We start from the raw sequence: 23,573 nt of genomic DNA, 5'->3' as shown, positions 1-23,573 counted from the left end.
CTAGGAAAATGGGGACAATTAAGCAAAGATTTGATAAAAGTCAAAGTCACTGACCAAGTCCTTGGAAGCGCCAATTAGCTGTTGGAAAGGGGGTTGCCCAGCCCTGCCTCCTCCTGGCTACGATGGGCGCGGACGGGCTCTTCCTTGGCCCTGGCTTTGCCCGAGCATGCCTGCGCGCGTTGTGCGCGGGCGGGAGGCTTGGCGTGCTTTTAAGCGCCTCCTGGCGCTTATGGATAATGGCGAACAGCTGCGGCCCACAGGAGAGCCGGGAATGCTGGGGATGTAGTTTGAGACCGTCCGCGTCACCACCAGCGGAACGGTCTCCCCCTGCAGTACTGCTTGCAGGTCTTCAGTGCACCGTGACCAGTATTTGCGTTTAGCTGGATACAACGTAGCATACCAAGAATTGTAGGAACCCGCGCCGCGGGAGGCTTGGCCTGCTTTTAAGCACCTCCTGTTGCTTATGGATGATGGTGAACAGCTGCAGCCCACAGCAGCGTCGGGAATGCTGGGGGATGTAGTTTGAGACCGTCCGCGTCACCACCAGCAGAACGATCTTCCCAGAGAATGCTGCAGGACTGCTTGCAGGTCTTCGGAGCACCGTGCCCAGTATTAACGTTTAGCTGCATACAACGTAGCAAACCAAAAATTGTAGGAATGAGTTTCTGTATGGTTTGGTGGGGGGTATTACTTAGCGCGTAGATGCATGAATGACTGACTCACTGTTTGTATGTTTTTTGAAGACAGCATGTGAGCAGGAGTGTAAGAGTGGATGAGTGTGTGTATGGGTGTGTTAGTGAGTGAATGACTGTCTCTATAGTATCTTTAGGAGTAACTACATATGTTTTAAACTAGTATATATGAGTATTGATGTATATAAGTGAGTATATGTGAGAGTGAGAGATTGGAAGAGTTCCTGTATAAATAAGTTTGTGTTTCTATAAGTGATTGTTTAAGATAGTAAGTATGTGTACGTTTCTGTAGTGTAGTGGTAGTATAGTGTACCTGTTGGGCTATTTGGCTCTTAGGAGACCTCTGGATTGAAGAGGAATTAATTCCCCAACTTAAAACGCGCCACAGGGCATGTTTGCACACATATCACCTCAAGCCCGCCCCCTAGCTTCACCACTGTGCAAACGCACCCATTAGCGCATTGTAAGTTGGGGGAATAAGTCCCCTTGCATACTGGGGTTCCCTGGGGGCCAACTAGCCCACCAGGAACCTCCAGTATGATCAAGGGGGCTGCGTTGCAGAGAGGTGTAAAAAGGGGCATGGCCTCATTACAACTCTCTGCAACCCAGCCCCCTGGCACGTTTGCAGAGGGGGAACTAATTCCCCTTGAATATTGGGGGTCCCTGGGGGCCAGCTAGCCCACCAGGAATCTCCAGTATGCGCCAGGGTGCTGCATTGCAGAGAGGTGTAAAAAGGGGCTTGGCCTCATTACGCCTCTCTGCAACACAGCCCCATGGTGCATACTGGAGGTTCCTGGTGGGCTACTTGGCCCCCAGGAACCCGCAGTATTCAAGGAGAATTGCTTCCCCCTCTGCAAACGTGCCAGGGGGCGCGTTTGCTGAGTGGTTTAAAAAGGAGAGTGGCCTCATTACACCTCTATGCAACACAGCCCCTTGGCACGTTTCCAGAGTGGTAACTAAATCCCCTTGAATACTGGGGGTCCCTGGGGGCCAACTAGCCCTTCAGGACCCTCCAGTATGCGCCAGGGGTCTGCGTTGCAGAGAGGTGTAAAAACACAGGCCCCTGGCACATACTGGAGGTTCCTGGTGGGCTCCTTGGCCCCCAGGGACCCCCAGTATTCAAGTGGAATTACTTCCCCCTCTGTAAATGCCCCAGGGGGCGCATTTGCTGAGTGGTGCAGGGAGGAGGAGTGGCTTCCCCCGATCCCGTTTTTCTTTATTTTGGGCCCTGGGGACCCCATCCCCTAGTTCCTGACCCACAAATATATTTTTTTTTAATTTCTTTAACGGGAAGAGGGCCGTGTGGCCCCCCTCCCATGGCTCAAGTCAAGTCAAATGATCTTTATTCGGAATAAAAACATCCATAAAAGTGCATACAAGTGCAATTTTAAAAACAATACAGTACAATGATAATATGACAGCTGGAAAGAAAAAAGGCATAAACCAATCAATCTTATCTTACATAAAACACAAAATGTCCCTCCTATTCTTAAAAAACAACATTTTACACAATTAAAACTGTTTTCTAGCAAACAGAGATAAAAAGATGGATGGCAGAAATAGCAACAACATTCAATTAATCCTCATCAGTCATGTGCAAAGGAGCAAATTAAACCCAATGTGCAAAGAGCGCATTTATAAAGTGCATAAAAAGTATAGTGTGCGGATGTTATACATCAATATACATCAATATATAAAGTGGCTCGTGAACGAACGGCAGCTTTGAGAAAACAGCTCACTCTGAATATTACTTCATCAGATTCCAATGATAAAAAGGTTCTCAGTGCTTTTCTAAAGCAAGTCAACTTATGTTTTCTACAGTAAGACATCAAATAATCAGCGGAATTTTTTTTATAAAAACCGCAGAAAAACAAGAAGTGCAAAAGGCTCTGTTTCATATTTTGGTTACATGGACAATACAGTGTTTCTAGATGTTTATTGTAACCCAAAGGAAAATTTAACAGATTTACTATGCTCCCATCACGAAAGCGAAACAGCAGGCTTCTGTTCCATCTGCCAAGGTGTAAACATAGATATCTATGAGGAGGGCCTGGATGTTTGATTTGCGAATCAGAATAGCCCATGTATTTTATAACAGTACACTTTGACAGATTTTTCCTTTCCCGCTCTTCTCTATACACATGATACAGTGCCCTTTGAATAGTAATCTTGTGGGAACGATTTATCAAGGTGGGTGAAGTGGGTGGGTGAAGTGAACAAATGATCAAGGCAATCTTTTACAGCTTTTAACCAGGGTATATAGTGTGCCCTGTCACATTTTAGGCAGTCCAAAATTATATCACGGGTCAAAATGGCAGCCGGGTTAATCCATAATTTTAGCCAGAAGAGTGCTGGTCTTGATTTTACAAAGTCTTCTATGTATGAGATGTTTAATTCATTGTGACATATATATTGAGGGGAACAAACGACCCCTCCCAACACCTTACGACAAAACCTGTTTTCTTCGGTTTGGAGATGGATACAATTTGTGTAGCCCCAAACCTCGGCGCCATAAGTACCAGTTGGGATGCATTGGGTTTGATAAATTTTTACTAGTGGTGTAATCACATCAGCGTGGGAGGGTTGTCGCAAAGAAGTGACACAATTTATAGCTTTACCCAACTTGTTCCTGGCATAAGAAACGTGTGGTTGCCACGAAACAGAGTTTGAAAATAGCAACCCCAGATAGGGAAAAGTACAAGTGCTTTTCAAAACGTTTGACCCTGATTTGATCTCAACAATTTTATGTTTTTTCGGGCCACAGCTCATAATAAACGATTTTTTAAAATTAGTGGTCAAACCTAGGTCTGCCATGAATTTGACAAAGCCTGAGATTAAAATACGGAGTGCCTTTGGTGTGCGGCCCATTAGGACCGCATCATCAGCGTAAAGGAAGGTAGGAATAGGGACTCCATTCACATAGGGTACATCTTTTGTTAAAGTACTCAAAGAGGAGCTCAAATTATTGATGTAAAGAATAAAAAGGAGGGGGGCCAGCACACATCCCTGTCTGACCCCCCTGCCAATGCTGATATCGTTCGAGACTTCGCCAGATTGATTAATACGCACACAAGCTCTTAGATCACTATGTAAAAAAGCTAAAAAGTTCACCAAATAATCATCCAAACCATAATTAAGAAGGGTGGACCATAAACGGGAACGATTAACAAAATCAAAAGCAGAACTTAAGTCCATAAAACCGAAATATAAAGGAGTTTTTTTAGCAGTATTATATTTTGCCATAATCAGACTCAAGTTCAAACATTGTTCAACCGTGCCAACATTACTACGAAAACCAAGCTGGCTGGGGTGTAGAATCTTACTCTCCTCCGCCCAAGATTTGATCCTTTTGAAAATAACCCTTCCCAAAACTTTCAAGGTATTATCGATTAACGATATAGGACGGTAACACCCCGGATCCAGCCTGTCACCTTTTTTAAAAATGGGCACGATGGTGCTACAAGACCATGTTTCTGGTATTTGTTCATTCGTTAAGTTATTAAAAACATTACATAGCAATGGTGCCCAAAAGTTAAGTTCACACTTTAACTGATCGATTGAGAGCCCATCGGGGCCAGGCGCTTTATTTCCTGCACTTTCCGCTATGGCATCCTCGACCTCAGACACGGAGATGTTAAGGGGGCTTAAAGGGGGGGAGGTTAAAGCAGGGTTATCCGGTGTGGCATACATTTTTGCAAAATGTTCGACCCATGTGGGTCCAGTGATGTTGCAATTAATTGCCGTTAAATTCGACCCCATGGATCTTAATTTCTTTACCTCCCTCCAGAACCCAGTAGTGTATTTTAGTTCGGCTGAGCGTGCCAAAGAATCCCAGTGAGTCTTAACCAGTTCATTAGTTCTATTTCGTAAGATGGATTTATACTCTGTTCTGAGTAGCCTAATTTGAGGAATATCTCTGGGTTCCGTTTTTAAAGCGGCCCTTGACTTCCTATTTGCTTTAGAGCAAAAGGCATCGAACCATCTAGGTGTTTCCTCAGATGTTCTCAAAGCAGGTCTGGAGATCTCACTTTTTATTACAGAGCAGAGTTCGCTAAATGAATTGATAATGTTACCCCCATGGTCATCGCTGGTGAGGCAGATGTCAATCAGGGTTGGATGTTTTTTGATGACTTTGACCAAAATTTCCCTGTTATTCACGCCCCTCCAGACTACCCTCAGTTTGTCAGTTGAAACTTCCAAGTTCCTTGCGCCTATTTCAGTTTGTGGGCATTTGCCCCTCGGAAGTAATATGTGAATTACAATAGGGAGATGGTCACTATATACTTTACACACAACCTCAGCATTCATTAAAACATTGGCGACAGTAGGTGAGACAAATACGTAATCAATTGTGGTGCCACTACCATGACCAATAAAAGTGGGAAACGGGGCAGTGCTGATTTCCATGCCGGCATGCTCCATGCAATTTACAAGATCTCTACCTGCAAGGAAATTTGATAGTTCTATGCCTCTTCTTCAGGGGGGGTTTCTAAGGTGTAGATGTGCATTAAAATCCCCTCCTATACAAATGCCATCGAATTTCCCATATTTCTGTCCATCCATAATTTCATCAATAAACTCAAATAAAAGAATAAAATTACAATTTGGTTGGGACAAGAAATCATTGTTATAAAAATTGATCAAACATAGCCTTATCCTATTGATGTATGCCAATGCCATGAAACTTGGGCTATTAGTTTGAAGTAAGTCGGTTTTTACTTCTGCAGATATTTTAACCCAGATGGAAAGGCCCCCACTGGGGCGGCCTAAGGGGGGGGGCCGAGACAATCCTGTTATGGCAACAGTACCCCTCGAGTAGCAAGTCATCGGTACACCAGGTTTCTTGGAACATTAGTACGTCGTGAGAAGAGACCCAATCCATCCAAGATGTAATTACCATCTTGGCCTTCAGGCCAGCAATGTTCCAGCTGAGTATTGACAAGTTATTATCGGGCCTCAAACAAGGGACCTGGTCAGTTGCTAGAGAAGGTGCTGTTGTAATTTGCCCCTGTAGTTCACATGATGTTTCAACGGGGAAAATTTCAGATGTTAATGGGGGTGCCTCAGAGGATGTTTCCACTGTGTAATCAGAAGCTGGACACATAGAAACAGGTACCTCAATAGTAGGAGGCAGTCAATCCAGTGTTCCCAAATCGTGAAGTGGTGAAAACCTGTTATGTAATGGAAACACAGGTGGAGGCTGCATCATTCTGTGTGGGGGCGATAAAAATAATTTAACGGTAAGGGGGTTACCAGAGTGGATGGGCCATAATGGACAAAGTTCTTGTTTAACAAAGACTTCACAGTACCAGGATTCCTAAAATTGACTATAATGCAGTCCCCATTAATGTTTTTAAAAAGAGGACCAACCCATGTTACTCGGCGTGTGGATATAATTTCTTTGGAAACATCATAGCCAACCCCCTTGTGCTTGGTTAGCCAGTCGATGCATTTATTGTGCAATTGCACCCACGACTCTCCTTACCCTTCCCTGAGAGGTGGAATCCCAGCCAGAACTAAAACATAAGGACACGCCTCAGGTGGTAGATGTAAGGCAGGGCCTTGATGTTTAAGAGGCCTGGTGTCTTCATGTAAAGTCTTATTATGGCGCTGGATTGGGTTAGAAGGGACATTCTGCGTTGTTGTACCTATAGCGGAATTACATTTATAGTTGTTCTTAGGTGCACTAGTGACAGTAGAGGGCATTGAAGGTTTACTTGGAGGATCAGGGGGGTTACTTTCCCTTATGCTGGTGGTCACCACGGGTGGCACAGTTGTTGACAGACCATTCACAGCTTCTGATACCTTAACCCTATTTTCTGTCGGCGGATTGCCATTTGTTGTGTGATTACTGCTAGTGAGTGCACAAGTAGTAGATTCCAGGTCTTTTAGCAGACGTTCACCTCTTAATTTATCCAGTGACACTGTCCCTTTTCTTTTGGCATCCTCATTTTTAATTAAATTTTCAAGTCTGTCAAGTCTCTTAAAAATGTTATTAAATTGTTTGATCATTTGACCTTCCAGTTGCTTAAAAATTGTATCCGCAATGGTCTCGATGAGATTTCCCTCAGATTTAGAATACGAACTATTTACATTGGAAAAATCCGTTTGGGTGGAAGTAGTCATTGAATTTAGACCATCATTATTTATGACAACAACATCATCCAGATGGGGTTCAACCTGCTCGGATACTATATGTTGTTTTTGTTTCTTCCCCCTATTCCACATACTTTGCGGTGTTGGTTGATTAACAGTCCTAGGCGGCTGCTTCCTTTTATTATGTGTTAATTTTACTGCGCCTCTTTTACGCTTGGCTCCTGTGTTCTCAGTGAGTTCAATGGTTGTTAATAGAGGGGTAGGGTCCGGAGCTATAGCTGAGGCTGTGTAGGTGATAGTGTTTTCATCCTCAAGGACAGTTGGCACATTTACAGCAACAGATTGTTGTTTCTCCACAGTTACTTTGGGAAATATGTGCATGTTACCACTTAGATTTCCTGTTGCAGCTGGTAAGTTAGTGGTAGGCGAACCCATTGAGAACCTCCTCTCAGTTTCAACAATCTCATTAAATGCAGTGTCTATTAATGCCTCAAAGTACGTAATAAGGGATGCAGAGTTTTCAACGTCCTGACTGGCTGTGTTTATTGTTTTGCTAACAACATTGCATTTGGCCATGGTTACAGCCAACTAGCCAAGAAAAGTCTCACCTTACAAGAGGGGCGTTAGATATGTGGCCCGCCCGACCACTATTGACCTCTGAGGGCCTCAGAGGGCCCGCCCTTTGCCCGGGCTTAGCCCGGCGTCGCCCGTGCGCGTCCCGCGATGCGCGGACACCCGCTGCCTCGGGCGCGGGCAGGGCGTCGGCGGATTCCTGCCGCAAGCACTGCTGGGACCTGTAGTCCCCCTCACTCGGCGGCCGTGCCTGATGTCAGGAGGCAAACGGCGGCGGAGAGGGACCGGTCGCAATGCAGGGAGCCTGATGAGATTTGGGCAGCCCCCGTGGTCAGCGTGCAAGGTGAGGCGGAGTTCCAACAAGCAGCGTTCCCCGCTGCTGATCTGCGGCGTTAAAAGAAGTCCCCCTCCCATGGCTAATTTTAGGCCCCGGGGACCCCATCCCCTGGGGCATAGCCATATTTTTTGAAAAAAATTTAAAGAGCTGCATAGCCCCCCTATGCAGGCCACTTAAGGCCCTGGGGACCCCATCCGCCGGGGTAGGCCTGCCTCCTTTTTTTTTTTGAACATTTTTTAAAATATTTTGGGAGGGGTGCCGCGTGGCAGCTAACATGCTGCTCCCCATGCAGAAAATAAATCGTTTTTGGTTTTTGAAAGAGAGAGCAGGTTTTCTGCTCTCTCTTACAAAAACCAAAGCAGTTTGGTATGGTAGGGTGGTTTGGTATGGTATGGTAGGGTGTCAGGGTGTTTCTACCCTGCCCCCTTTTCTTGTTTTTCTCGTTTCTTTTTCAGTTTTCTTATGCCTCGGTTCTACTGAGGCACAAGATGGCTGCCAACACTTACTAGTTTGCAGTGTTGACAGCCAATTAGCATAAAGCGGGTGCTCGGGAGGTTACGCGTATCATATGCATACCGTACTTTGCCTATAGATATATCTATGATTTTACTTTTGATTTTCTCAGGAACTAGTGAACGGATTTACACCATTTAACAAAAAGCGTAATCTACGAACCAAACTCTACCTGTTTGCCAAATTTGGTGTAATTCCATTCAGCAGTTCGGGCTGTAGCCTCACTTAAAGGTCCCTATGAAAAATTGAATGGGAAAAACACGTTTTGGGACCCCTCCTTTTTTTCTCGGACCCTGCTTGACGAATCACCCCGAAACTTTCAGAGAAGGAGCGGAGCGCCCCATCTTCTTGGAGAATTTTGCCAAGATTCGTCAACCGGAGCCAAAGTTATTCCAAATAGAATGTTGCGGATTTCCTATGGAAACTAGGTCCTACCTATAACTACCTGCTGGCGACTGCCAGTAGCTTATATACTCTACTCTTTTTCTGTGGGAAGGAGAAGTTTGTTTGTACATACCTACGCGTCAGCCAGAGACGCGCTACAGAGTCCCCCCGCCTCACCCTGGGCTTGGACTTCGCTGGCTTGAACTGCTGCAGTTCCAAAAGGTGTCGCCAAAGTTGTTTGGAGTGTCCAATGCCCGTTTTGGAGCCCGGGAAGAAATTTGGCAGTTGCGAGGTCATACAAGCCTCGCGCTGGGAAGCGTGCACTGTCATGTTTTCCCTGCCGCATGCATCCCTGGACTTTGAAGCTGAGGCGGTGTAGGGGAGCTGAGGAGGCGCTTTCTTGTGGACTAATCAGCCGAAACCAACAATATCATCGCATTTTGATTTTTGTTTTTGTGGGCTCACCCTGCGTCCCGCACGTACGCACAATGAAGATGCCATCACTTCATCCCCCCAGGAACACCTCCAAGGACCCACTACTAGGGACTCTAGGACTTGTAGTTTCCCTGCATACACTGGGCGCTACACAGGTGTGCTGAGTTGGATACAGGGGGTGGTGCGGACTTGTGACATCAGGTTTAAGAGGGGCGGGACTAACCAACAGTGTGCAGCATCACTCGTGGAGGCTTTTTGGGCGCTGAGGAAGGCTATCATCTAAGCCAGAAATGCATCCGCCATGTACCACGATTAAAAGCCTCCAACTGTATCCCCTCGGGTCTCTACTCTTTTTCTGTGGGAAGGAGAAGTTTGTTTGTATATATATATATATATATATATATATATATGTATATATATATATATCTACCACTTGGCTCCCTTCCTCTTCGTTAGGCGCTGCTTTTCCTTGGTCGCGTTACTCCTGCGGTTGAACCAACCGCTAACAATTTACAACAGGTTTTCCCCGGTCCCGGGGATGGTTGGAGTCGCAGAAAAAACGGAATTCAATTGCTTATTTTCGTGAAAGTTTCTTTATTTCATGAATCCATTGGGGGATCAAAAGCAAAAAACAACCAACGCGTTTCGACAGCGTCCGCTGCCTTGGTCACGGTCGTGAAGTTGGGATAGAAAATAGAGCGTGGCTTAAACCCAGTCTTAGGAGTACGATCGGTGGTCATACCTAGCTCTCTGCTATTATCCAAACTTATAACACTATTTCCCACAGTCACTAAGTCCTGTATATTTTGGATTCCTGATGCATCACCTACGGTGAAATTAGGGAAGGTGCTTGGAAGGTGGTCTCCTTCTAAGGATGTTTGAGCATAATTTTGTTTATATAGGTGATGCCATTGCTTAAGTTTGACTTTTCTCACAAACCTATATAGATCAGCATAGTTAAAAGGAGCAAACAAAGGCGAAAACGCAGAAAACAACAACAAAGCAAAGAAGAACACAAAAGAGTCCGTGGGAACAAGAACAAGAGGCTCAATGAACAAGGAACAATGGATCCTACTACGGTAAATCAAACTATTATTAACCTGAGTAGTAGACAATTAACTTTTTCTGAAAAAAGTACTTTGTGTCTTGGACTTACATTTTGTCCTTCTGAGGTTTTTAACTATGCTGATACAAGAATTGATTTATATAGGTTTGTGAGAAAAGTCAAACTCACCGTAGGTGATGCATCAGGAATCCAAAATATACAGGACTTAGTGACTGTGGGAAATAGTGTTATAAGTTTGGATAATAGCAGAGAGCTGGGTATGACCACCGATCGTACTCCTAAGACTGGGTTTAAGCCACGCTCTATTTTCTATCCCAACTTACCTCATGATAATATAGACACTTTTCAGGATGTTGTTACCCAAGCACTATTGAAATTAAAAAGGAAATCGAACAATACAAAAGTTTGCCAGAATTTGTCATACGAACAAAGACTCTTTCTCATGGATTTAGCCAATGATGGAGACATCATTATCCGCCCTGCGGATAAAGGGGGCAATTTTGTCCTCTAGCCAAAAGATTCATATCTGATCGAAGCTAAGAAACAGTTAAATGACAACCAGTTCTATATCCCTGTGTCCTCAAATGTGTACAACAACAGTGTCATTGACATATGGGAAAGACTGAAACAATGGGAGCTAACAGGTCTGATAACTTGGGAGGAATACTGTTTTCTAAAACGTGATTATCCAAAATTATCCATACTGTATCTACTCCCAAAGATACACAAGAACCCCACTTCTCCACCAGGGAGACCAATTGTGTCCTCGATTGGGAGTGCCTTAGAAAATGTTTCAAAATACGTAGACTTCTTTTTGAGGGAATATGTAATTAATTTACCATCATACGTGAGAGACAGCACTGATTTCATTTGTAAACTGCAGAATGTTCAATGGGAACCTGATGACTTGCTAATTACTATGGACGTAAACTCCCTGTATACCATAATAGATCATAAAGAGGGTATACAAGCTAGTCAGTACTTTTTGGAACAGAGATCAATACAGTTTTTGGATCATACTAACATGATACTAGACATGATGTCCTTGTGTTTAACCAGTAATATTTTTATGTTCAATGGTGAACTTTTCCAGCAAATCCGTGGCACAGCTATGGGCACGTGCTTTGCGCCCAGTTTTGCCAACCTCTTTCTGGGAAAGTAGGAGGAGGAGATTAGATCTGATCCCACACTGAATGTATATTTTTCCAAAGTAAAGGTGTGGCTCAGATATATCGACGACTTGTTTGTCATATTGACAGGTGGGAAAGAAATGGCATTGGAATTCGTCAACATCTTGAATACCAATAACCATAACATCAGACTTACGAGCCAGAGTAGTAATACCTCTATTGAGTTTTTAGATCTACTCATAACAGTGGAAGACAATACCCTCAGAACAAGCCTATATAGAAAGGCCACAGCAGGGAATACTCTTCTTCATGCTCTCAGCAGTCACCCTGACACCCTTAAGTGGAGTATCCCTTATGGGGAACTGCTGAGGGCAAAAAGAAACTGCAGTACTACATCTGCCTTTGAAGAGGAAATGAAGACTATGACCAAAGGGTTCAAAGTTAGAGGCTATCCTGATTGGGTAATTAATAAGGCCAAGGAACGAGTCAAGAAGGTGGAAAGAAGTTCACTTCTTGATCCCCACAAAGACACAAACACGCAAGTTCCACACCAAGAGTCAGAAACAACTTTGAGAGCGATATTCACTTTCAACAGTAATTCCACCGAAATATCTAAAATTCTAGCAGATAAATGGGACGTGCTGACTAGTGACCCCATCATCGGTCCTAGTATGACACGCAGGCCCAAAATTACATACAGGAAAGGGAGAAGCCTAAGAGATATCATTATCCGTAATGATATAACGTCTGAGAAAACCCAGAATGACCATGACCTCAAAGGCTTCTACCCATGTGGGCACTGCAAAGCTTGTCGCAATAGCAGCATGGTAAAATCCTTCAAAATTCCAGGTCTGCAGTCTCCCAGAAATATCAATCAATTTCTAACATGCAGTTCTACATACTGTGTATATGTTTTGATGTGTCCCTGCAAAATGAAATACGTAGGTAGTACTACAAACACCTCGAAAAAAAGAGTACTCGAACACATGAGGGCGATAACCAACAAAGACCCCCACTATCCAATTGCCAGACATTTTGAACTTTTCCATCATTCAAACTGCAATCTATTAAGTTTTTTTGCTTTGGAACAAGTGCATGTGGGTCCAAGAGGCGGAAACAGAACTCTGGCATTGCGTAAACGTGAGTCGAAATGGATAATAACTCTCGAGACGAAATATCCTGGGGGACATAATCTAGATGAGGAGTTAGCCTATCATCTAAAGGAATAACATCTGCTTTAGAGTATTTTTTGCCTATTTGACCTATTAACTGCCTGTGTACAATGTAAATAATGTATATTACTCTGCAAACCATGTTGTTTTTCTGTATATAGATTACTTATCTAGTTCCTTCATTTTTTTGTAGGAAGAAAAGGACAGGTTGCCTGAATATTGATCCCCATAACCTACTCCTTTCTTCCGAGGGTCCTATGTATCAGATAAGAAATATTTGAATTTTTGAATTCTTTTTGCACTTTAATGAGGAAGATTTCTTGGTGTTGCACATTTTTTTCTCTTTTTTCTGACTCAGGAAGCAGTCTTTGGACATTGATTGTATATGTTTATGGCTCATATGTAAAGTGGTCAAATTGGGTTGTATGATGTTAGATCTTTGTAAAATATATATAGTAGTGACCACCTTAGTATGTAGATACGGGCACTATGCCGAAATCTAGGTTCCTATAGACATGGAATGAATTTGACACTATGTCGAATACATGTACCAGGTGAACAGCTGGCAACAAATAGTTTTTTGTACATATATAATTATATTGTACAGAATATTTGTCCATGAATGACCAATGAGTGTAAATATATTTGTGTAAATATAACAAATCATGATCTGTTTATATAACTCCACATGTAAATATTATCCACTACAAGATGGCTGCCATTTCCAAATGTGGACACCAGTTAACAAACATAGTCCTTTGTCTATTTCAGTCATCTATGTATTGACTTCCTGGTCAGATTGCAAATTGTGTGATCAAGACAGTTCTTGCTGTTGAAACGCGTTACTTTGCTGGAATAAACTTTGGTTCAATTATTCCCTAGTGCGAGCCTTTCTGTGAGGAAAACTTTGTGGTTAATTGAATTGCCGAGTGACCCGCTCGGTTTCAGCTCGCCATCTGTCCACGGGACGCGGACTTCAGAAAACGGGTCTCTCTTCATGTGCATATATATATATATATATATATATTACCTACTGGCGGTCGCCAGTAGGTATATATAGTTAGGATTTTTTCTCTATGGGATTTTTGAAAATTCTATGTCTAATAACTTTGGCGTTTGTGGACGGGATTGGCTGAAATTTTCAGGAAAATGGCACATTTTGTTTCTGAGCAGCCCTTGAAAATTTGGGGGGGTTCGTCAAGGGGGGACGAGAAAAAAGGGGGGTCCCAAAACGTGTTTTTAACATTGAGTTTTCCATAGGGCGGTTGGCCTCACTTTTAGCCCGAACGGCTGAATGGATTTGCACGAAACTTGGCAAAATTGTAGGGACTGGTAGCCCGATGTGCCTTTTGTAGGTCTCAATATATGTGCTCCAGTGGATTTTGAGAAATTAACGTTTAAAAAAAGATATATATCTGTAACAGCGGACCTGGCAGCGTCCCAGGACGCGTACTTTACGCGCAACGGAGCTTTGTGAAGCGAAGCTGATTGGTTCTCCGGCGTCTGTCAACATTCCAAAAAGTCCGTAGCGGCCGCCATCTTGTCTCTCGGTAGGATCAAGAGACAAGAGGAGGTCAAAACAAAGGGGGAAATAACTATAAGGGGGCATAGTAGATCCTCGCTGACCCCCTAGGTTTGATGTGGAGGTTTTAAAAGGGCCCCGCGGGGCAAAAAAAAAAAATAATAATAATAATCGAACGGCTGAATGGATTTGCACGAAACTTGGTAAAATATTAGGGACTGGTAGCCCGATGTGCCTTTGCTAGGTCTCAATATGTGTGCTCCAGTGGATTTTGAGAAATTAACGTTCAAAAAAAGATATATATCTGTAACAGCGCTCCGCTTCGCGTAACGGAGGATTGCGAAGCTGATTGGTCATTCTGTCACTGGGCTATAGTTGGGCTACATCTGGCTGATATTTGGGCTACATTTGTTTTTTTGTCTCTGGCGGCCATCTTTGGGCTACATTGGGCTACATTGGGCTTCATTGGGCTTCATTGGGCTACATTGGGCTACATTTGGGCTCCAACATATATATAGGCCAATGTAGCCCAATATATATTTTTCAAAGTTAATTTTCGTAAAAACCACTGGAGCATATATCTTGAGACATAGCAAAGGCACAATTTTGCCAAGTTTCGTGGAAATCCATTCAGCCGTTCGAGCTAAAAGTGAGTCCAACCGCCCTATGGAAATGAAGGAAATGAATGGGTAATTTGTAATTAGCAAATAGCTAATCGAAAACTAGGAATGGTAAAGAATCGCTATTTATTCCTTAAAGTTCGCTATTTAGGAAATGCAAAAAACTTTGATGATACATATGGCGGTTCATCTCTAACAAGATAAGAAGCATAGGGATACATTTATGATGACTGGCGCATCACCAGGGATGTAATAGTCATTCTGTGCCGCTGTTCCGTCACCTATGGTGTGCTGCATTTACAATGCGGCGCATCATGGGGCAAAAACAGCACAGATGCGTGATGTATCTGTGCCGTAAAGGTGGCGCATTGCTGGAGTTGTATCGCAAGTGTGATGAAGCTCCAGCAAGGGTCGGGGATGCCCCTGTCGCAGGGTTTCTGTTCTCACACAGAACTGTGGACAGAGGATTGGAACCTCGGCGAATTAGGGTGTCCCAAAACTCACGTTAGTAATCAAAAACTCCTTAGCAAGCTAGGTACAGTGTCACATTGGATATAACAAACTCTCAATGTTTAGACAATCCAGAATATGAACTTATAGTACCTCAGGATACGTGGAACTCATGAACAGTCGGTCGTTATATATTTCTTAGAAACCAGAACATGGAGTTAAGAAGAACACATGTGTATTTGAAATGTTTATTTACTAATGCCGTCTTCTCAGGCGTAGTATCTTAGATAATACAAGTACACATATTATCAGTAGCAAAATTACCAGCATAGTTACTAGTACATAAAAAGCGAATGGTGATAGTATGTTAACATGCTGTAAATGAATAAGAGTTAGCAACACTTATAAGCAGCCGCGGGCCGTGGAGGGAGTTACGGTGAGGCAGGGAGGCGGGGAGGGGGAGAAGCAGGGTGGAGAATACAAGTGCACATACTATCAGTAGCAAAATTACCAGCATAGTTACTAGTACATAAAAAGCGAATGGTGACAGTATGTTAACATGCTGTAAATGAATAAGAGTTAGCAACACTTATAAGCAGCCGCGGGCCATGGAGGGAGTTACGGTGGGGCAGGGAGGCGGGGAGGGGGAGGGGCAAGGTAGAGAGGGCTCCACCCTGCTTCTCCCCCTCCCCGCCTCCCTGCCTCACCGTAACTCCCTCCACGGCCCGCGGCTGCTTATATCTCACCCTCCCTAATACACATATTATATTATTTGCTAAGAAGGTCTCTTTGTGTTGGTTTAGGGCGTGCCCATACTTTAGTGTCTTAGATTTGAAGGAATCACATCAGCATACACCAGCTCTCTCTTCATGTGAACCGCATCAACTGTTGTGTATGTGTGTTCGGCAAAGCAATATAAAACCCGCCTCATGCCCAGAATTGGCAGAAGTTGCACTTATGTTATGAGTATGAAGTCGTGGAGATCAGACCTCATAACAATTCTGTATCGTGTTGTTCTTGAAACTTTAGCACTCGCTGTACAGATATAGTTTAACAAGCAAAGCAGATAGTAGAGCAATAACATATTATTCTCATGTAAACCACGATGAACTACTAGGTGGAAAGCTAAAGCAACAACTAAGTGTCGTGTGCAGAAGTTGCAAAAAAGGAAAAATGGTGTTTAAACCGGTAATGAGCCCATGCTAACTTAACACGGTGTAAAGATATCCAGGACCTAGATGACACCTCCCCATGATCCGGAAACGAACTGAATAAGATAATAGAAGTGCCATCTCATGAGAGCAGATTGCAAGTTTATATGTGGACGGTCCGCAAGGTAAAGCATTAAAAACTAGGAAAATTTAATGCTAAAGAAAAATAAAACAGCCAAGTACTTTATCGAGTCTTAAGCCAATAGGCAAGGTAAATAATAAAAACTTGACAAATAAGTCAATGAATTGTCAATGAAATGCTAGTACTCAGCATATCAAACATGAAAAAGGTCTATGACATAACTGTGTATGCAAAATAAGCTGCAACAGCCTCCAATAGGAAGTCACCGTCTTCATCCGAAAACAGTTCAGCCATCCAATTTAAAAGCGGAAAAGAACATACGTGCTCTCCCAGCACCGGATCCTCTATCACCATCAGAGGACAGCTCGGTGGGTTTTCAAGAAAGCTCTGTTCCAAGAAAGACTGTGCTGCCGCCAGTAAATTCCAGGGACCAAGTAGTCCATGCATCAATGCCACAGCCATAATCCTTTCGCCAGGACAAACCAACTCGTGAGTAATGATAGGAGTCATCAGCTGATTAAAGTCGACGTCAGGAGAAACCGGTCCGCAGAGACACAAATCAATGGTCCAATCGAAATCACAGGTCAGGCAGTGAAATACAGGCTGGACAGAGGTGAAGTAGGAGAATCGAAAAGATAATCCATATGCCGTGCTTAATATCGCCAACGGCATTGTGCCATAATATTCTAGCATGCGATTGCGGAACAGTGTCAGCAGCTGCAGGGTGGGAGGTTGCATAGGAGGGACATCCATATTTAAAAATGTAAAAAAGCACAAGAGCGTCCGCTGGTAATGCAAGTAAAAATGCCAATCCACGAACCAGAGTGGAGAAAATAGAATGAAAGGAAGCAGGGATGACTCCAAAGATTTTCTCAAATGAAGTCACGAGACCACTGGTAACAACTTTAAAAAAGTGCGCCAGGGTCTTTGTGGAGGATGCGTTAAAGATAGTCGGAACCATCTTGCTGAAATTGAAAGGCAAATCTGAATTGAAAAGGGTCTGCACCTCTGTACGGGTGTTCGCTATGTGAAGCACGAAAGTTTCACGGGCCGAACTCAAGGCCACCTCTCTCTGAGACAAAAGAGCTCTTATTCTTGCCATGCCGTTGAAATCTGTCCCAAGGTTGGTATTTGTGGCCAGATTGAAAACTCCCTATGTTCATGTGTGGGAGGAAATAGAACATTTCTGCAGCAAATAACCCGTTCACTTACTGTTACGATAAAAGGAATACTTTTAATTAACTCAGAACAATCTTCATTATTGAGCATCAAATAACTACCATTTTCCAACAACTTGAACGTGGGGATGATAGCAGGAACTGGCGTGCCTTGCAACACGCAAGCCATATTTGGTCGGTGTTTGTTGCATGAACCGTGTAACTGTATGTGCCTACACATTAGTGAATGATCTGGCGTCTCAGTGCATTCCTCTCCATTCAGATAAACTTCTTGATCATCTTTGAAACATCTGTATGTGTATGGAAGCGACCAGACCTCATGAAGAAAAGCACTACCTAAAGGTTCATAACGACCTATTGGTATATATTTCATACAATTTGAAAACTTATATAAAGCAGCGTTATTAAACCGTGGATAAGGCACGTTGCCAAAAAACCCGCAATCCTCTGCTGATGATGTCAGTGAGCATGTCATGAATGATGTAATATGTGACATCATCAGCAGTGGATTACGGGTAATAGTATCTCTAGTTTACTCCCCTATAGCTGTCTTTCTTTTAACATAAGTGTCTGTTTCCTTCCCTTATACTTACTGTTTTTGGTTCGCTTCTGGTTCGCGTACCGGCGAGCGAACTGGGAAGCGAACTAAGAGAAATAGAGGTTGGCACAGTTCCAAATATTGTACCAATTTTTTAATAACGGGGAGGTAGTTCTGAAAAGAACTTTTTTTTTATTGTTTTTGTTGTTTTATATTTTTTTAATTATTTTTCGGAACATTTTTTGAATTTTTCTGAACAGTTTTATATTTTTTGGGGTTTTTCTTGGAGGGGGCAATGAAAACGATTCATTGTAAAGGGCTCAACAGGAGCAACAAAACAAAAAAAGAAGTATTTATTATTTTGGGCGTTTCGTACAAACTTGCATATGATAGTCAATAGCTCTGTTGATCAGAGTGATGCTTTTTTCTCCGTAGGAAATGAATCCATCGCAAAATACGCAGATGTGTTTTACTTCACCAAATTTCATTTGTATATTTGGCACCATCTCCCTGCCCTCTGGTCCCGTTACTTCCGGTACAACAGATCTTCTGGCCATAATAGGGAGATTATCTAGGTCGTTCCGAAACTGTGCAGCACTGTAGTTGTTAGGATGCCACCTAGTCATATGGCGATGCATTGTGTAGTTTCCGAAACTGTATTTTTTCTCGGTTCCTCTGGACAGTCTATCTTGACATATAAGGCAAGTTACGTATCTTGCATTTACTTTTTTCTGACCTTTGGGAATTTAAAAAAATTGCCAAATGAAGTTTTCTTTCCGGTGAGACGTCCTGGGCTGCTCAGGCAAAAACTGCCTCTCTTCGTGCTCGTCGTCCTGTTCCTCTTCTTCTTCTTCTTGTTGAATTATAACTTGAGCAGGTGGTCCACTCTTCCTTGGATGTGGTGGAGGTGGTGGGGAAGCACCAGCTGAAGCTACTAAAGAAGCCATTGCTCAGTGATCTCAAAGGGTCTTTCTCTCACAATGATGAAAGTCAGAGTGAGGAAAGAAGGAGGGATTTTCATCATTTGGGAAAAACAAGAGTTCTCAACCAATCAAAAGTGTTCATTTTAGATTATATGACCTAGTCTTACATCATTAGGAAACCAAAAGTGAAATGAACCAATGAAAAGTGTTATTACCAAGTCACATGACTTGCTGTGTTTACGTTAAGCGCTTTGCAGGGCCTCCCGGTTTGCTTCCAGAAACCTGCGCTTTGCGACTCGCTTCGCGTACCAGTTCGCTAACGTAGCACGTCATATGACGTATCACGCGACAACGTGAAACGTCATGCGGACTGGAGGCGTCACGATGTTGTTTTCTAACGCGGCACTTGCGGTAAAGAAACGTTTACCGGCTCGCGGTCTATTTCGCGGCATCAAGGTCAGCTAATGGGAAGCTTCCCGATTCGCGAAGCGGGAACGAAGAAAAAAAAATATTTAAAAAAAAAATTATTCATAAACATATAAAATATATTTTTGGATTTAAAGAAGAATACATTTTACAGCTACAGATATTAGCTGTTAAAAAACCAATGAAATTTGAGATGTCATCAGTGATGTCATCAGTGATGTCACTGACCATGTCATGAATGATGTAATATGTGACATCATCAGCAGTGGATTGCGGGTGCGCGATATATAGTTAGTGCAACTAACTATATATGGAATTTCAATGGTTTTGTGTGAGTAAAATAAGGTTTTCTAAATGCTAATTCCTAACTATATATGGTCTATAACCTATGGTTTTTTCAGTGAATTTTCAAGGTTTTGTAAATGCTAATTCCTAACTATATATGGTCTATAACCTATGGTTTTTTCTGTGAATATATATATATATATATATATATATATATATATATATATATATATCCCATGTACAACGATCCCTCAAAACCTCCAATCCTGGCGAAATGAGGAAGGTGGACCACAAGGCACATGGCAGAAAGGTAGTTTATTTCACTTTTCCCGCTCTGCTGCGACACGTTTCGATCACAGCCATGCTCTTGCTCACACCGCATATATATATGTATATATATATATATATATATATATATATATATATATATATATATATATATTCACTGAAAAAAACATAGGTTTGACACCAGTTATAGTTAGCTGTAAATTTTACTGATATAAAACCAATGAAATTCCACGTTATAGTTAGTTGGACTCACTATAACTTGCGCGTGTAATGCACTGCTGATGACGTCACATATTACATCACTCATGACATCACTGATGACACCATCCAGTGAATGTGAGTCTTTCTGAAAAATAAATATGTGTTATATATGTATATATTATTGTATATGTTAGTGAATACATATATTACTGAGTAATGCTTAAATATTTAAATATATGTATTAGTGTTTCACTTTGTGTATAAGTGGCTGCATGGGTTGATGAGTAGGTACATGTGTATGTATATAGGTTATTAGATGTTTTTTTTAGTATCAGTATGAGTGTTTGCATGGTTTGGTGGGAGTGTTACTTACTACATAGATGCAAGAATGACTGAGTCTCTGTTTGAATGTGTTTTGAAGACAGCATATGTGCAGGACTGTATGGGTGGATTAGTGTGCATATGTCTGTGTTAGTGAGTGAATGACTGTCTTATTAGTGTCTTTATCAGCAACTACATATGTTTTAATGTAGTATATGTGAATATTGATGTATATAAGTGACTATATGTGAGAGTGAGGGATTGTAAGAGTTCCTGTTTAAATTAGTATGTCTTTCTATAAGTGATTTTTTAAGATAGTAAGTATGTGTAAGTTTCCTTAGAAGTAAAGTGGTAGTGTGTGTATAGCTGTTTATGCAAATAAATGGATGTTCAATAGTTTATTTGCATGTGTGAGTATGTGTGTGAATAACTTTTGGATGACTGTCGGTGTGTAACAGGATGTGTAGGTGTATCACTACATATGATTAGTGAATATATGTATGAGTGACTATATAGAACTGTTGGTGAATTAGTGCATGTGTATATAGATGGTGGAATTATTGAATTGGTTGTTGTAACTGGTATGGGTATCTCCATTTTTTTGAACATTTTAGTTTCTATTTTTGAATGTGTTTCAAGGGTTAGATTACAGTGAAAGGAGGTCTGTCACTGTGTCACAAGGATGGTGTCATCAGTGATGTCATGAGTGATGTAATATGTGACGTCATCAGCAGTGCATTACACGCGCAAGTTATAATGAGTCCAACTAACTATAACGTGGAATTTCATTGGTTTTATATCAGTAAAATTTACAGCTAACTATAACTGGTGTCAAACCTATGGTTTTTTCAGTGAATTTCATAGGTTTTGTAAATGCTACTTCCTAACTATAACGTGTGTAAAACCTATGGTTTTTTCAGTGAATTTCATTGGTTTTTAAAATGCTAATTCAGAAATATCTTGTATATACAACCTATACTTTTGTCAATAAAGTTCTGGCAATATTTTTTTCGGAAACAAGCCGTTTTCTTCACTGTTCAAGTTGCATAGAGACTCCTTGTAAAGCGATACAGAATTAGAAAGTCTGTACCTTGCCTTTTTTTGAACGCATTAAAATTTGTCTGTAAATAAAAATAGCCTTAATAAACTTTCGTGCGCGACCCGGTGTGCGCACTCTCGGCAACAGTTCTCAATAAAATGGATATCGCATTTCCAGGCTTTCGTGCGCGACCGTGTGCGCGCACCCACCTATATTTCGTGAAAACTTTGCAATGTGAACTTATTGAATTTGTGGAAAATGGAACCGAATGTCTTTTTAAACTTTCGTGTGTGACCAAATGTACACACCTTGGTATTTAAAAAAAATATATAAAAGGTTTTATACTTTAACAATTGTATGCTTGAATCGAGCTCAGAAGATATATTAAATCCAGATGTGTTTGGATTTACTCCTTTTCACGTTTTGAAACTGCTGAATTAGAACGCTACTTCCAAATGGCGTACGTGACCAGATACTATCACCGCGTACACGTCCTGAGACGCGCATGTGAAGTCATGTGACTTGAAAACAACACTTCCAATTGGTTCTTAGTAGTTTCTATGCTGCGTCAATACCTACGCCTGCTTCAAGCACATGCACAGTTTTGAAACAGCATGGGCCTGAGAGTCACTGAGTGAAATATCATACATTACAGTCAGCCACTTTCAAGACGCATTCCTTCAGAGGAACACTTACCGTTTATTAGAGGTAGATCGTCCGACTCCACCGGAGGATACCCCTAATAAAAAAGACATATATATAAAATGCGGACTAGCCGCTGTATCGTGCTAGCAAACTTTAACTTAAAAATCGTTAGAGAAAACAAAAGGAATCGAGCAAAATCAGTAGGCCAATGATAGGATCTCTTTTTGACCTCGCTAAAATAGAAACATTAGGAACAACCCCTCATGAGAAATATGAAACTAGTGAGAGAAAGCGAGCTCGACGCCATGATGGCTGCAACATAGCTCGGCGCCGCTGCCCACCCCGCCCAAAATAACGACAAACCCTATGCAAATATTATAAATAAATACAACACACCAGCAAAGTAACAGGGTAAAACGTTTTATTAAATAACTATTTACATGGCAGCCTGCTGCAACATGAAAACAACACTTCCAATTGGTTCTTACTAGTTTCTATTCTGGAATTTACACGCAGCACTCCACCCACTTCTCTCACTATCTTTTCTACTCTCAAAAGAGAACAACGTTCAACACTCTTCATCGCCTGGTCCGGCCATAACAAATGTCAGCAAGACGCCGTGGGGTGCACTGGGAGGGAGAGGCGGCGCGGACGAGCCTCTCCCGCCTCCCCAGGTGGAGGCCCCTCAGCTGCACCCTCAACGCTCCACGCACCCGACAAAGGGTTCGTCCACTGTGGCGGTATAGGAACGCTCCACACGCCCAGCAAAGGACTCGTCCACTCTTGCGGTGCAGCGACGCTCCACTCACCCAGCAGGGTCTTGTCCAAAGGGAGAGGCGATGCGAACGAGCCTCCCCCACCTCCCCAGGTGGAGGTTTCTCAGCTGCACCCCAGCGCTTCACTTGGCCAGCTGAATTGTGCCCGCTCTTGCGCCAGGAGACGACGTGGGGTGCACTGGAAGGGAGAGGCGGTGCGAACGAGCCTCCCCCACCTCCCCAGGTGGAGGTTTCTCAGCTGCACCCCAGCGCTTCACTCGACAAGATGAGTTGCGCCCGCTCCTGCGGCACATTGCCTCGCTCGGCCAGCTCAATTACGCCTGCTCTTGCTATTACATCGTCTCACCCGCCATCCGGCTGAATTGCACCCACTCTTGCGGTACAGCGACAGGCGGCTGCCACGGAGCTCACGAAATGGCGGTCGGCTCCACAGACTTGGGCCTGGCCTGCAAGAATGGCTCTGGACAACCCTGGAACTCGGACGCTTGACTGCTAGGGCATGGGCCCCATTCCCAAAAGCGTCCCCTCAGCCTTGAAGATACTACAAGAGTCACCGGGGACCCCGACTCTCGCAGACTTCCGGTGGGGATCGACTGCCATGATTGCTCGCGGAATGGCCACGACGTAGCCACGGGGTGCTCTCATGCTGACGCCAGCTTCAGTTTGAAAC

The sequence above is a fragment of the Lissotriton helveticus genome, chromosome 10 (genome assembly GCF_964261635.1).
Source record: "Lissotriton helveticus chromosome 10, aLisHel1.1, whole genome shotgun sequence".
NCBI classification, from domain to species: domain Eukaryota; kingdom Metazoa; phylum Chordata; class Amphibia; order Caudata; family Salamandridae; genus Lissotriton; species Lissotriton helveticus.
This window is presented reverse-complemented; position numbering follows the sequence as displayed.